The following is a 15,732-nucleotide window of genomic DNA, read 5'->3' as shown; positions in this document are numbered from 1 at the left end:
TTATAAATTACCTTTTTACGTTTTCAGAGTTTTGTGTGTTTTCTTTGTTTTGATAAAGGAAAGTCACAGGATGGAGGTTATTTTGTTTTAGACAAGAGAGAGAGTTCGTGTCAGGAGAGCAGTGGTAGCAGATGTAGGTAGACTTGTTCGGATGCCTCGTCCTGTAAACAAACAAAAATTATCCCAAAATACACAAATAGCCCGCACACAGGAGAGAGGAGCTTACGACGACGTTTCGGTCCCGAGTTGAACCATTTACAAACACTGTAAATGGTCCAAGTCGGACTGACTCGTCGTCGTAAGCTTCTCTCTCCTGTGTGTAGGTTATTATATATCGTTCTAATCACGGTGTTGTGCCTTTTTCTTAGTTATCCCAAAATCTTTCCATACACTTGAAAACTATTTTAAAATATAACAGCAGAGTATAATTTATTTATAATTATTGCACTAGTCTAACTTTTCACGATGTTCTTCAAACCTGACATCAAAAACTTTCATCTTTCATGGAGTCATTTGTGCATTCACCCATTTTGAGTGTTTCATATATCAACATTAAATAGCATTATACACTGTACTACATGTAAGTACATGTTCAATGTACCCAAATCCTTATGTAAATTATACAACTTTTTACACAATTGTCGCATCTTAAACAACCATATACACAATTATATATTCCTTTATAAACATTATCTCTCAGTCCACAGCAGGATTCGAACCTACACACACTACATCAAAGTACGTAATACTTAACGCCACTCGGCCAGATCCCAGATCTGGACAAGTGTCGTATGTACTACGTACTTTGATGTAAGGAGTGTAGGTTCGAATCCTGATGTGAACTGAGAGAGAATGTTTATAAATAATTTTGCCTGTTTGCGAACTGTTTAGCATATTCCTCTATGTAAATAATAAACACTGGGTAAGCAGTGATTCCTGTACTACCTCGCTAATTACATTGATGAATGAACTTTTATCAACTTTCTTCATAACAAGTCATTCTTACACTGAATTAGTTTTTTTTTTCATATCAGTTTTTTTGCAACGTCCACAATATGCCAAGGGAAAGTCTATCTTCTACCAAGCTGGACAATAATTTAAGCTTAAGTATTATACATAACACTGAGGAGGGGCGCTTTAATGCTGGCAAAGGGATTCTAATCTGAGGAATAACCCTCCCTTCCCCCTAGGATCAAACTTGATTACCTTCCAGCATCCCTAGGCGCTACATAACCCTTACGAATTTAGCACTTCCTCATGAATAACCATTTATCAAATCATTACAGAGATCTGTCTATATATATATATATATATATACACACACAACCCTCCTCTCCGGACCTAGCAGTGATGGGTATCGGGAAATAGATTTCCCTAAGACACTTGGACGCTGGAGTCTCAAGCTCCAACCATAGAGCACTCAACGTAATGGGTTAACCACACACAATACTGTCTTGTCCTGCTGAAGGGCTATTGATCCGAGAAGTTGGTACAGTTACCTCCTCCCCTTCCGTCTCTTCCTTAGATTAAACTTGATTATCTCCCATTTCTCAGGCGCTGTATGACCCCCCCCCCCCTATGATCTGAGCACCTCCCCTCCCCAACATAATAATAATAATAATAATAATAATAATAATAATAATAATAATAATAATAATAATAATAATAATGAATTTCAGTCGAGAAACCACTAGCGGGAACTCGGTGATCACCGATTATTACGAATTGTAATTGCAAATTGTGAGTATCTGCTCGCTCCTTAATTCTGCAAGTGGTGGGTATGTAAGAGATCCATAATATATCTATACATCAGCATCCTAATATTCTTCTTACAATAAACATAATTTTAAGGGAACTTTTCATTAGAAAAAATCAACATGATTCGCACTAACAACAACATCGGGTTATAATAATAACACCAAATACAACAGCAGGGGCAGCAAAACCATCATCAGTAGCAGCAACAACAAAAGCAGCACCACCCGCAGTAACACCACCAGAAGCAGCAATATCAATAATACCACCAGCAGCAGTAGGAGCAGCAGTAGTAGTAGCAGAAGCAACAGTAGCAGCAACAGCAGCAGCAGTAGCAATAGCAGCAGTAATATTAAGTCTACTCTGCATTCATTATTCCCGATATATTTTTACGTGTGATTCAATACAACACGAGACGTCGGTATGGATTGTTAGTTCTCAGGTTATCTGTCTTTCACAAGTCCTTCTTCTCTTTCTTCTCTCTAGTCCTCTTTCTCTTATTTTTTCCCCATTATCCTTTTCATTGTCCTCTTCCTCATTATCCTCATCTTCGTTCTCCTATATTTTATCCTTTTCCTCTTCATAACGTATTACTCTTTCTGGAACCTCTTCTTCCGTTTCTTCTTTTCTCTTTTCATTATTCCTCTTCTTTTTCTCTTACTCAACCTCATCCTACAAATCTTGTTCCACTTTCTCTTCTTTCTACACAACGTCTTTATTCATTTTCTCTTTCTCCACCTTCCCTCCCCCCACTTCCATGTTTTTTATCATCTTTCATCCTGTAGGGATCGCTCCTATGTTTGTACTGACACGTCTTTAATTGCTTTGTATTATTATAATAATCATGAGGAAGCGTTAAACCCGTAGGATTATACAGTGCTTGTGGGGACGGGGATGGAAGGTATTCAGGCTTAATTCAAGGACTTGGAGCACAGAAATTGCTCTGTAACATAATTTTTATCAGTTCACATCTCTTCCTCGTCTACCTCCTCCTGTTCTTGTATCTTCCTTCTCCACACACATTAACACACGACCGCCAAACGCTGACACTTCCTGGAAGCCTTTTAATGTTCCAGTGTTACCCAGGGAGGGGTCACCTTCGCTCCTACTCCTCTTCCTCTTCTTTCTCCAGTTCTCCCTCTCTAACTCCTCTCATTCTGAGGGAGGGGAGGGAAGAAGGGACCAGTTCTCACCCCTTGTGAGAAAATTATACTGCGCAACGTTATTAGCAAATATAAAAGTGAATACGGCTGTTTATTACACACTACTGTAAGTGAAGAGACTATAGAGGCACTGGGTAGAGAATAATACCAGTGGGGTTCACTGCAATGGGCTCTTTCAAAACTATGAGAAACTGAGACCAGACTTGCATAAGCAAAAGAAAAACAATTTAGATCACTAAAATCCACTTCTCACACTGGGTTTCGTCTCTTGGTTCACCCATGGCCACAGCCCAGACCTTGCTCTCATTATATCCACCCACACCCAGGTCGTGGCCCCTTTGCTGTCAGCCTCTAGAACTAACAAAGATTGCTCCGACTAAGCTTAAACACTCAACTCAGAGCTTTCTTATAAGTAAACGATAAGGCTCATTAGCTCAACAGATAATGGGAGATTGGGTTACACACTGTACAAATTCCCTCTCAAGTGGATGATGGCTGAGCAACTTCTCTTATTTTTATCTTTTTAGTCTTGCCTTCCTATTCCTTTTCCTTTTTCTCATCCTTTCAACCAGCCTTGTCAAGCGTCGTTACAGGTATGATTCCCTTCAAAATATATTTTGTTCGTGGACTGATAGTAATAACAATTGAAAGCGGCTTTTCAAACAACCAAACATACCCACCCACCCAAACATACACACACACACACACACACACACACACACACACACACACACACACACACACACACACACACACACACACACACACACACACACACACACACACACACACACACAATGATGAGCCCCCTTGTTTGCTGTTATCTCATGCAGACCAATAACCTCGGGAATGGAGTTGTAGATTGCATTAAGTGCATATTGGTTTCTAATGCCTGTGGGTCCTGCTGTGCAGACAGCATGGTACTTCCACATTATGGGTCCCAGACTCTAGGGGTTCTTCTTGGAACTCTCTGGCCCCAGTCTGACTGTGTCAGTCTCACTAATGTATACAGACTTATGAAGTACCTAGAATTAATATGTTTTTGATTTACCGTGAATTATAGTTATATTGAAAGTGCCAAACCCTGGAGGGGTAATCAGCATTTGTTTGTCGAGTATATTAAAGCCTCTCTGTCTCTGTCTCTCTGTCTGTCTGTCTCTCTCTCATCTTTGGCATATATTGGATTTTAATTGGTCTATGTTTTAATTACGTTTGTTTGTAGACTTCACATCAATCTCTGCAGTGTAGGGCGAAATAGGACATCCAGAGATGTTGTCCATCACGTTACCATTTATATACAGTATATGCTCCTAGGTAGTCTGTGTGTGTGACAGCGCAACAATGAATGTAAATGTGTAAATTTCGACCCCCAACTGAGAACCTCATCAGCGGAATGATGAGGACCTCTATGAGGGGGGTTGAAATATTCAGGATTACCTCCGCAGATTTCACAAGTCTCGATGCACAGACTCTGCACTGCTGTTTTACTCCGCCTCGCTCTCCCCAATCCCGCACTGTATAAATGTTTTTGTGGCGAGGTGCTAATCCCTCCTGTCGCCCTGACAGGATTATGTTATATAGCTGGATAAATGGCAGAGCGTTGTATGGAATTACACATTCATATCTACTGTAGCTGGCGCATACTTTCCCTTTAGTGGAGCTCAGTAGTGTACTGCATGCTAGAGTGAAGAACTGATTCATTGTAGAGCTTTATCAAGTTTAATGACTTGATAAAGCTCTACACAGAGCGAACCACAAAATATGGAGTCTATGACCAGTGGGGATGAACTCTCGGGTGACTCGAAATGAACCTTTAGGCTAAATGCTACTCCACCTGAAGCCATCCAGAATAATTTCTTGTCCAACGTCAGAAAGAAGTTTTAGAACTACACTTGGTTAACATTTAATTAAGGTCATGAGAAGGAAGCCTTGGGACAAAGAATTCGCACGAGTTGTTTTCCTTCCTTCTGGACCTTCCCTCCCAGAGCCGGCAACCCTCCCTTCCTCTCTCGCTTCCTCCTGAACCATATCTTCTGGAGCCTCTCTGCTGGACTCTACCTCCTGGACCCGCCATTGCAAGCGTAAATCACAATTTTTTTATTGCTTATTTCTTCAGCGTTCAGGACAGCCATAAATTACGTCTCTCTCTCTCTTTCTCTCTCTCTCTTTCTCACTCACTGACTTTTACGTGATCCGGATCTTGAAAAATTTTGTGATTGCATCTCAGAGGTTGTCGCGTCTCACTTTAGCGAGACTGATTCATAAAGCTTGTTTGACTTCAGCTGGCAACGTCACCGGTATCAAAGTGCTTCACTGACGTTTTACATTCTACATGAGCTTAGTTTATCTGAATGTAATTTAAAAGTTTTTCACGGCTTTTAGGCTCCATAAAGTGAAAATTGGAGTGCAAAAGGTGAGCTTTGTGGATACTCAGTACGCTCTTGAGAAGAAATCACTCCAAAATCGTATACCATCCTTGCAAATAATATAATTATTATAATCATAACCTTTCCTAATAATAGTTGATCCTCATGAGAACGTTGGTAAGGCCTTCTCAGCATGTGATATTAGCGCAGCCAACCTTACCACCATCACACAATTAAAGAAAACTAAAGGAGTCAATATTGGAAGCTGCGACCAGCATTTATATCATTTCACGTGTAGGAGGCGAAGGTCCCCCCCCCCCAAAAAAAAAAAAAGTATATGTGGGGGAACAAAAAATAAAACTTAAAAAAGCTCACGCATATACAACTGGCCTAGTGTCTAATCGACATGTGCCTAGGACAAAATGGTAACACACACACACACACACACACACACACACACACACACACACACACACACACACACACACACACACACACACACACACATCACACTACACTCAAGAGATTCAAAGAAGTGTTCGCAGAGGAGACAGAAGGGGCTCCAGAAAGACGGAGAGGTGGGGTACACCACCATGTGCTGGACACAGTGCACACAACCAAGGAAGAAGTGAAAAGGCATCTGAGTGAGCTAGATACCTCAAAGGCAATGGGGCCGGATACCATCTCTCCATGGGTCCTGAGAGAGGGGCAGAGGCACTATGTGTACCCCTAACAACAATATTCAATACATCTATCGAAACAGGGAGTTTGCCTGAGGCATGGAAGACAGCAAATGTAGTCCCAATTTTTTAAAAAGGAGACAGACATGAAGCACTAAACTACAGACAATTGTCAATGACATGTATAGTGTGCAAAGTCATGGAGAAGATTATCAGGAAAAGAGTGGTGGAGCACCTAGAAAGGAATGATCTCACCAACAGCAGCCAACATGGTTTCAGGGACGGGAAATCCTGTGTCACAAACCTACTGGAGTTCTATGACAGGGTGACAGCAGTTAGACAAGAGAGAGAGAGAGGGGTGGGTGGACTGCATTTTCTTGGACTGTAAGAAGGAGTTTGACACAGTTCCACACAAGAGATTAGTGCAAAAACTGGAGGACCAGGCAGGGATAACAGGGAGGGCACTACAGTGGATCAGGGAATACTTGTCAGGAAGACAGCAGCGAGTCATGGTCCGTGGCGAGGTGTCAGAGTGGGCGCCTGTGACCAGCGGGGTCCCACAGGGGTCAGTCCTAGGACCAGTGCTGTTTCTGGTATTTGTGAACGACATGACGGAAGGAATAGATTCCGAAGTGTGACTGTTCGCAGATGACGTGAAGTTGATGAGAAGAATTCATTCGATCGAAGACCAGGAAGAGCTACAAATGGATCTGGACAGGCTGCAGACCTGGTCCAGCAATTGGCTCCTGGAGTTCAACCCCACCAAGTGCAAAGTCATGAAGACTGGAGAAGGGCAAAGATGACCGCAGACGGAGTACAGTCTAGGGGGCCAGAGACTACAAACCTCACTCAAGAAAAAAGATCTTGGGGTGAATATAACACCAGGCACATCTCCTAAGGCGCACATCAACCAAATAACTACTGCAGCATATGGGCGCCTAGCAAACCTCAGAACAGCATTCCGACATCTTAATAAGGAATCGTTCAGAACCCTGTACACCGTGTACGTTAGGCCCATATTGGAGTATGCGGTGGCATACTCCATTAGTTATACCTTTGTTTTTTGTCGCTTGATTTGTACTTTTATTCATATATATATATATATATATATATATATATATATATATATATATATATATATATATATATATATATATATATATATATATATATATATATATATATATTTATATATATATATATATATATATTTATATATATATATATATTTTATATATATATATATATATATATATATATATATATATATATATATATATATATATATATATATATATATATATATATATATATATATATATTAAATCTGAATTATTGCAAATTGAATCCAGTATTTCGAGCTCAACTGGTCTACAACTTATTCAGAGAATATATGAGAGTCAGAAGACAAATGAGGTAAAAGAGGTTGGCAGATTCAGAGACATCAAAGGAGAAACTCTTCATAGTTCAAGGTTCAAGGCTCTACTATGTTTCTCGTGGATCAAGGACAAGATCACCATTATATTATTTCATTTTTTAAATATTTTAGTTATATTTTTTTTTTTACATATTAGTTATACCTTATTTTGTATCGCTTGATTTATACTTTTATTTATATATTTTATTTACAATTTATTAATTATATTTACACAATGGATTTTCAATGAATGAGAAATGTATTGTCGACACAGGCACACACCAAGCCATTATTCTGACAACGTTTCGCTCAGTGTAGAGCTTTATCAAATCATTTGAGTCACTAAAGCTCTACACAGGGCAAAACGTTGTGACGAATTAATGAAGAAGTCGGAATGTGAGCCCTCATTCAGTTTTCATGCTGGTAACAAGTATTTGATTCAAGGAAACGGAGCTACTCCCTTTCCTCGCATCAAACTTGGCTTCCTCCAATTCTTTCAGGCTCATTCGGGCTCATATTTCCAGAACCTTTTCAGGAATGTTCCAGTTTCAAGCGGGGAGCTTCAAGGCTCCAGCTTCAAGTGGGTAGCTTCAAGGTTCCAGCTTCAAGCGGGTAGCTTCAAGGTTTACCTTCAAGGAGTACCTTCAAGGTTTACCTTCAAGGAGTACCTTCAAGGCAAAAGCTTCAAACGGGTAGCACATACAATTCTCTAATTTCTCAATAAATAACACTAATGCTCTCATTCTCATTAAAGAGGGGAGTGAATGGTAGTAAAGTAAGGGGAAGGGAGTAGTGAAGGAGGGAGAGGGTAGGAAATATGGTAGTAAAGGGGGAGGGGATGGGAGAAAAGATGGAAGTAAAGAAAAGGGAAGAAAGATGGCAGTAAAGGGGGAGGGGAAGAAAGATGGCAGTAAATTAAGGGGGAAGGGAAGAGAGATGGCAGTAAATTAAGGGGGAAGGGAAGAGAGATGGCAGTAAATTAAGGGGGAAGGGAAGAAAGATGGCAGTAAAGTAAGGGGGAAGGGAAGAAAGATGGCAGTAAAGTAAGGGGGAAGGGAAGAGAGATGGCAGTAAATTAAGGGGGAAGGGAAGAGAGATGGCAGTAAATTAAGGGGATGAAGAAATACATTCGCATACAATCACATTCATATATATTTTTCTGCTACATCATGTAGCAGATATATTTATAAATTTGTAAATCCTTCTCTGTCTGTATTTATTCACATACTTTCCATCTTCGTCCACCTCGCTGGACTTCAAAATTTTGAAATTCTTTCCTGTAATCTTCAATGTTATATATTTCGCTCGGTCATACATGCATAAATATTTTTCCAACAAATTCTGTTGCTTTTTTTTTTAGGTGCCTTTTATTAATTTTAATCCGGTTAAAATTTTCTAACTCATTTTATTTACCACTATTATTTAAAGTAATAAATATTAAAACGCCTTGACAAACTATTTTTTTCATATGCTCGGAAATTTATCATTTATATGATGATATTAAATTAAGCGAGGAAGAAGATAAGAGGAGAATATGGATGATAAAACTCTCTCTCTCTCTCTCTCTCTCTCTCTCTCTCTCTCTCTCTCTCTCTCTCTCTCTGTCCTTCGAACCAAAGACGTGCAATTGCTAACGCATCAGAAGAGACGAGGAATTCAACATTACAGCAGGAGAGGAAGTCAACATTACAGCAGGAGAGGAAGTCAACATTACAGCAGGAGAGGAAGTCAACATTACAGCAGGAGAGGTAGTCAACATTACAGCAGGAGAGGTAGTCAACATTACAGCAGGAGAGGAAGTCAACATTACAGCAGGAGAGGTAGTCAACATTACAGCAGGAGAGGAAGTCAACATTACAGCAGGAGAGGTAGTCAACATTACAGCGGGAGAGGAAGTCAACATTACAGCAGGAGAGGTAGTCAACATTACAGCGGGAGAGGAAGTCAACATTACAGCAGGAGAGGTAGTCAACATTACAGCAGGAGAGGTAGTCAACATTACAGCAGGAGAGGTAGTCAACATTACAGCAGGAGAGGTAGTCAACATTACAGCAGGAGAGGAAGTCAACATTACAGCAGGAGAGGTAGTCAACATTACAGCAGGAGAGGAAGTCAACATTACAGCAGGAGAGGTAGTCAACATTACAGCGGGAGAGGAAGTCAACATTACAGCAGGAGAGGTAGTCAACATTACAGCGGGAGAGGAAGTCAACATTACAGCGGGAGAGGAAGTCAACATTACAGCAGGAGACGAAGTCAACATTACAGCAGGAGAGGTAGTCAACATCACAGCGGGAGAGGAAGTCAACATTACAGCAGGAGAGGTAGTCAACATTACAGCAGGAGAGGAAGTCAACATTACAGCAGGAGAGGTAGTCAACATTACAGCGGGAGAGGAAGTCAACATTACAGCAGGAGACGAAGTCAACATTACAGCAGGAGAGGTAGTCAACATCACAGCGGGAGAGGAAGTCAACATTACAGCAGGAGAGGTAGTCAACATTACAGCAGGAGAGGAAGTCAACATTACAGCAGGAGAGGTAGTCAACATTACAGCAGGAGAGGTAGTCAACATTACAGCAGGAGAGGAAGTCAACATTACAGCAGGAGAGGTAGTCAACATTACAGCAGGAGAGGTAGTCAACATTACAGCAGGAGAGGAAGTCAACATTACAGCAGGAGAGGTAGTCAACATTACAGCGGGAGAGGAAGTCAACATTACAGCAGGAGAGGTAGTCAACATTACAGCGGGAGAGGAAGTCAACATTACAGCGGGAGAGGAAGTCAACATTACAGCAGGAGACGAAGTCAACATTACAGCAGGAGAGGTAGTCAACATCACAGCGGGAGAGGAAGTCAACATTACAGCAGGAGAGGTAGTCAACATTACAGCAGGAGAGGAAGTCAACATTACAGCAGGAGAGGTAGTCAACATTACAGCGGGAGAGGAAGTCAACATTACAGCAGGAGACGAAGTCAACATTACAGCAGGAGAGGTAGTCAACATCACAGCGGGAGAGGAAGTCAACATTACAGCAGGAGAGGTAGTCAACATTACAGCAGGAGAGGAAGTCAACATTACAGCAGGAGAGGTAGTCAACATTACAGCAGGAGAGGTAGTCAACATTACAGCAGGAGAGGAAGTCAACATTACAGCAGGAGAGGTAGTCAACATTACAGCAGGAGAGGTAGTCAACATTACAGCAGGAGAGGTAGTCAACATTACAGCAGGAGAGGTAGTCAACATTACAGCAGGAGAGGTAGTCAACATTACAGCAGGAGAAGACGTCTTACATCATTAAACATCGACAGCAAACATTGGCAATTCTATCTTCTGAGTGCCTTAAGACAGCAGAGAGAGAGAGAGAGAGAGAGAGAGAGAGAGAGAGAGAGAGAGAGAGAGAGAGAGAGACTACTGACGTTTCTTACTCCTTAAAGCTGTGCGATATATCATGCGAAAAGAAGAAAAATGAGGAAGCGAGACATGAAGTACAAATGGAAGGAGTAAAAGATGGAGATGGGAGGGAAAGATGGAGGAAGAATGGTAGAAGGGAGAGAACAATGGAGGAATGGAACGAGGGAGAAAAGTATGCAGGGGAAATGGATAGAGGGAAAAATAGGAGGAGCTACGGAACGAAAAGAAATAATACTTGGAGCAACGGGAAGATGGAGATTAATAGGAGGAAGGAGTCAAAATATTAATAGAAGACGAAAGTGAAGGAAGGAAAAGAAGAGAAAATGAAAAATAATTGAGAAGGGAGGATGGAATTAGAGCCAAAATGGAGAGTAATGAAGGAGGAGAGATGGAGGATAGTGAGGGTGGAGGTTAGTCAGGAATTGAAGGGAGGGATGTTTGAAAGCTATGGATGGAGGTAGAGATGGAGGGTAGTGAGGGATGGAAGGGGTCAGGGATGGAGGGTACCGAGTAATGAGTAAAGCGAGGGATGAAGAGAGGGAAGAAAAGGATGTAGGTAAGAGAGGGTGGCGCAATGGAAGAGAGGTGGAAAGGACAGAGAGTGGAAGGACGGGAGGGAGGGATGTGAGGAGGAAACAATGAAAGAGGGAGTGAGGAAGGGATGAAAAATGGGAGGGATAAAAGAAGGGAGAAAGAGCTAAGAGGAGAGAGAGAGAGAGAGAGAGAGAGAGAGAGAGAGAGAGAGAGAGAGAGAGAGAGAGAGAGAGAGAGAGAGAGATTTACAGAAAATAAATGTCGCATCTTAATTGTGTCGTGGAGAAAATCAAATTAAAATAGAGACTTTACGATAAGTGGAAAATGAAGTAAATCGGAATTGGGCATAAGGAAGGGGAAAGAGGAAAATCATATTTAGCTTGAAGAAGAGAGGGGAAGATAATCCACTTATGATAGAGAGTGTAGTCACTAAGTTTAAAGATCCTTTATAACCCTCATCTGTGCTTCAGTCTTGTATATCGGTTCACAAGTTCTAATTGTAATATTAGCTAAGTCAGAAGCACTTTAATTTTTAAAGGGGGCACCGGTAAGCCAGCGGAAGGCCTCACTCAGACGACCGAAAACTCCAGCAGCGGTTCATCATATGATTAAGATTCGCATCACGAAGTACTTGTCCTGCTTTCTGACGTGCCTGTCTAACCGAAGTCAGAAGCTCTTTCTAAAGTTTGAAAAAATATAATGTAATGTGTCTCAAAAAAAAAAAAACTGTCATCAGGAAAAAGCAACTCTTACAACTACTCACTTACATAAAATTCATCTTTTAATTCCACACTTCTCCCCAACACTCTAGTATTTACTCCTTTGATAACTCCATTTATTTATACGTTAAATAACCAAGTCACCTTAAATTCACCAGGAAAAATAAAATCATGCGCTGGGCTCAGATTTTATAGCTGTAGCTTCGGAATAGAAAATACTGGATTTATGATTTTTTGAGATCTTGCGTATTACACAGTTTCAACTTAGATATAGTGGCAATGATTGTTTTAAACCACTTCCAGTTTACCTCTTTTTGGTTGGCTTAGTTTTCTGTTTACATTCAGTGTTACAGCATATCTTAGTGAGTAACTTCACTTCATTCCTGTACGACATAAGAATATGATCTACTATATTGTTTGTATACTTTACTTTTAGACTTGTTCTCGTAATTTATTAATGTTAATTGTATTTTAGTGCCTGTGTTTTGACGTGAAAATATAGTTATTATGTTCACCGTAATATCAACGACATAAATATTCTAAGATTGTAAATTTTCCATATATATACAGAATTAAAATGGTATACAGAATTTTAATGTTACTAGTACTGAACAGAACCTTGATATAATTTTCGTAATACAGGTTATTCTTTCCTAACTTACGGCCGTTTCTTCTTTCCTTAGGGTTATTTAACAGCAATTGAATATTTTATTCATAAATCGTCCAATTTTCGCAGTTATAGCAAAAGTAAATATTCGCCTGGAATATCTGGCAGAACGATCGTTGCACAATAAGCCAAGTAAACAAATTTTGTCAATAGAGAGCGAGATTTGTAATGTATACACAGACACACATACACCTTCCCACACACACACAGACACACACACACACACACAATCGTTCAGGACTCTGTACACTGTGTACGTTAGGCCCATATTGGAGTATGTGGCACCAGTTTGGAACCCACATCTAGCCAAGCACGTAAAGAAACTAGAGAAAGTGCAAAGGTTTCCAATAAGAATAATCCTAGAGCTAAGGGGTGTGTCCTACGAAGAGAGGTTAAGAGAAATCGACCTGAAGACACTGGAGGACAGGAGAGATAGGGGCAATATGATAACGACATATAAAATACTGAGAGGAATTGACAAGGTGGACAGAGAGAGAATGTTCCAGAGATGGGACACAGCAACAAGAGCAAACAGTTGGAAGTTGAAGGCACAGATGAATCACAGGGATGTTAGGAAGTATTTATTCAGTCACAGACTAGTCATCAGGAAGTGGAATAGTTTGGGAAGCGATGTAGTGGAGGCAGGATCCATACATAGCTTTAAGCAGAGGTATGATAAAGCTCATGATGCAGGGAGAGTGACCCAGTAGCAGTCAGTGAAGAGGCGGGGTCAGGAGCTATGAATCGACCCCTGCAACTACAACTAGGTGAGTACACACACACACACACACACACACACACACACACACACACACACACACACACACACACACACACACACACACACACACACACACACACACACACCCATACATTCATACGGATGAAAAAAAGTTATTTTCTTAAATAGATTGTGAGACAACTCGAATGTAAGTCGAGGAAGCCAGTAATTACTCCGATATAGTAAATGTTAAACATGGAATTAGACAGTTGCAAGTTAAAATTGACAGATGAGTCGCATGGATGTCAGGAAGTATTTCTTCAGCTTCAGAATTAACAGGAAGTGGAATAACCTGGAGTGCAAAATAGCAGAGGCAGGATCCATACATAGCATAAAGAATATATATATATATATATATATATATATTTATATATATATATATATATATATATATATATATATATATATATATATTATATATATATGTGTGTGTGTGTGTGTGTGTAATAATAGAGTTTAAGCCTTGAGAGAGAGAGCCCAGTATTGCCCTATTTCAGGGGAACCATGATCCCAGACTAGACCTCTGCAAACACAATTAGCCGAGCACAAACAGGTGAGTACGCATGCACGCAGCACACACACACACACACACACACACACACACACACACACACACACACACACACACACACACACACACACACACACACACACACACACACACACAGAAAAGAGTGCACAAAATAAGAATAAAAAAGCTTACACAATATTTCCAAGAAAATAGTGAATGACAGAAAGGAGACGTGAAGGTAATGAGACCAAACACCAGATCTTCAAACGTGCGTAAAGAGGAAAAAAAATGGCTGAAAAATATTTTAGGTTTGGATGGCTTTGTATGTGTGTGTGTGTGTGTGTGTGTGTGTGTGTGTGTGTGTGTACTCACCTAACTGTGGTTGCAGGGGTCGAGTCTCAGTTCTAGGCCCCGCCTCTTCACTGATGGCTACTAGGTCCTCTCTCTCTCTGCTTCCTGAGCTTTGTCATACCTCGTCTTAAAGCTATGTATGGTTTCTGCCTCCACTACATCACTTACTAGGCTATTCCACTTCCTGACGACTCTGTGACTGAAGAAGTACTTCCTAACATCCCTGTGACTCGACTGAGTCTTCAGTTTCCAATTATGAACCCTTGTTTCTGTGTCCCCTCTCTGGAACATCCTGTCTCTATCCATCTTGTCTATTCCACGCAGTATTTTGTATGCTGTTATCATGTCTCCCCTGACCCTTCTGTCCTCCAGTGTCGTCAGTCCGATTTCCCTCAACCTTTCTTCATAGGACATTCCCCTGAGCTCCGGAACTAGCCTTGTTGCAAACCTTTGTACTTTCTCTAATTTCTTGACGTGCTTGACCAGGTGTGGTCTCCAAACTGGTGCTGCATACTCCAGTATGGGCCTGACGTACACAGTGTACAGTGCCTTGAACGACTCCTTACTAAGGTATCGGAACGCTATTCTCAGGTTTGCCAGGCGCCCGTATGCTGCAGCAGTTATCTGGTTGATGTGCGCCTCCGGAGATGTGCTCGGTGTTATGGTCACCCCAAGATCTTTCTATTTGAGTGAGGTTTGCAGCCTTTGTCCATCTAGCCTATACTCTGTCTGCGGTCATCTTTGCCCTTCCCAATCTTCATGACTTTGCATTTGGCAGGGTTGAATTCGAGAAACCAGTTGCTGGACCACGTGTCCAGCCTGTCCAGGTTTCTTTTTAGTCCTACCTGATCCTCATCCGATTTAATCCTTCTCATTAGCTTCACATCATCTGCGAACAGGGACTGTGTGTGTGTGTGTGTACTCACCTATTTGTACTCACCTATTTGTGGTTGCAGGGGTCGAGTCCTAGCTCCTGGCCCCGCCTCTTCACCGGTTGCTACTGGTCCCTCTCTCTCCCCGCTCCATGAGCTTTATCAAACCTCGTCTTAAAACTGTGTATGGTTCCTGCCTCCACTACGTCATTTTCTAGGCTATTCCACTGCCTTACAACTCTATGACTGAAGAAATACTTCCTACTATCTCTCTGACTCATTTGTGTCTTCAACTTCCAATTGTGGCCTCTTGTTTCTGTGTCCCCTCCCTGGAACATCCTGTCCTTGTCCACCTTGTCTATTCCACGCAGTATTTTATATGTCGTTATCATGTCTCCCCTGACCCTCCTGTCCTCCAGTGTCGTCAGGCCGATTTCCCTTAATCTTTCTTCATAGGACATTCCCCTTAGCTCTGGAACTAACCTTGTCGCAAACCTTTGT

The 15,732-nt window shown here is 41.2% G+C and overlaps 1 protein-coding gene across 1 annotated transcript in view; it reads left to right on the top strand.

Moving 5' to 3' along the window:
* The window catches only part of LOC128695972 (zwei Ig domain protein zig-8-like), a 586,753-nt gene that overhangs the window by 46,055 nt on the left and 524,966 nt on the right, over positions 1-15,732 (top strand). The gene's annotated exons all lie outside the window — the stretch shown is intronic.

Source organism: Cherax quadricarinatus, chromosome 41 (genome assembly GCF_038502225.1).
Source record: "Cherax quadricarinatus isolate ZL_2023a chromosome 41, ASM3850222v1, whole genome shotgun sequence".
Lineage (NCBI taxonomy): Eukaryota > Metazoa > Arthropoda > Malacostraca > Decapoda > Parastacidae > Cherax > Cherax quadricarinatus.
This window is presented reverse-complemented; position numbering and strand designations above follow the sequence as displayed.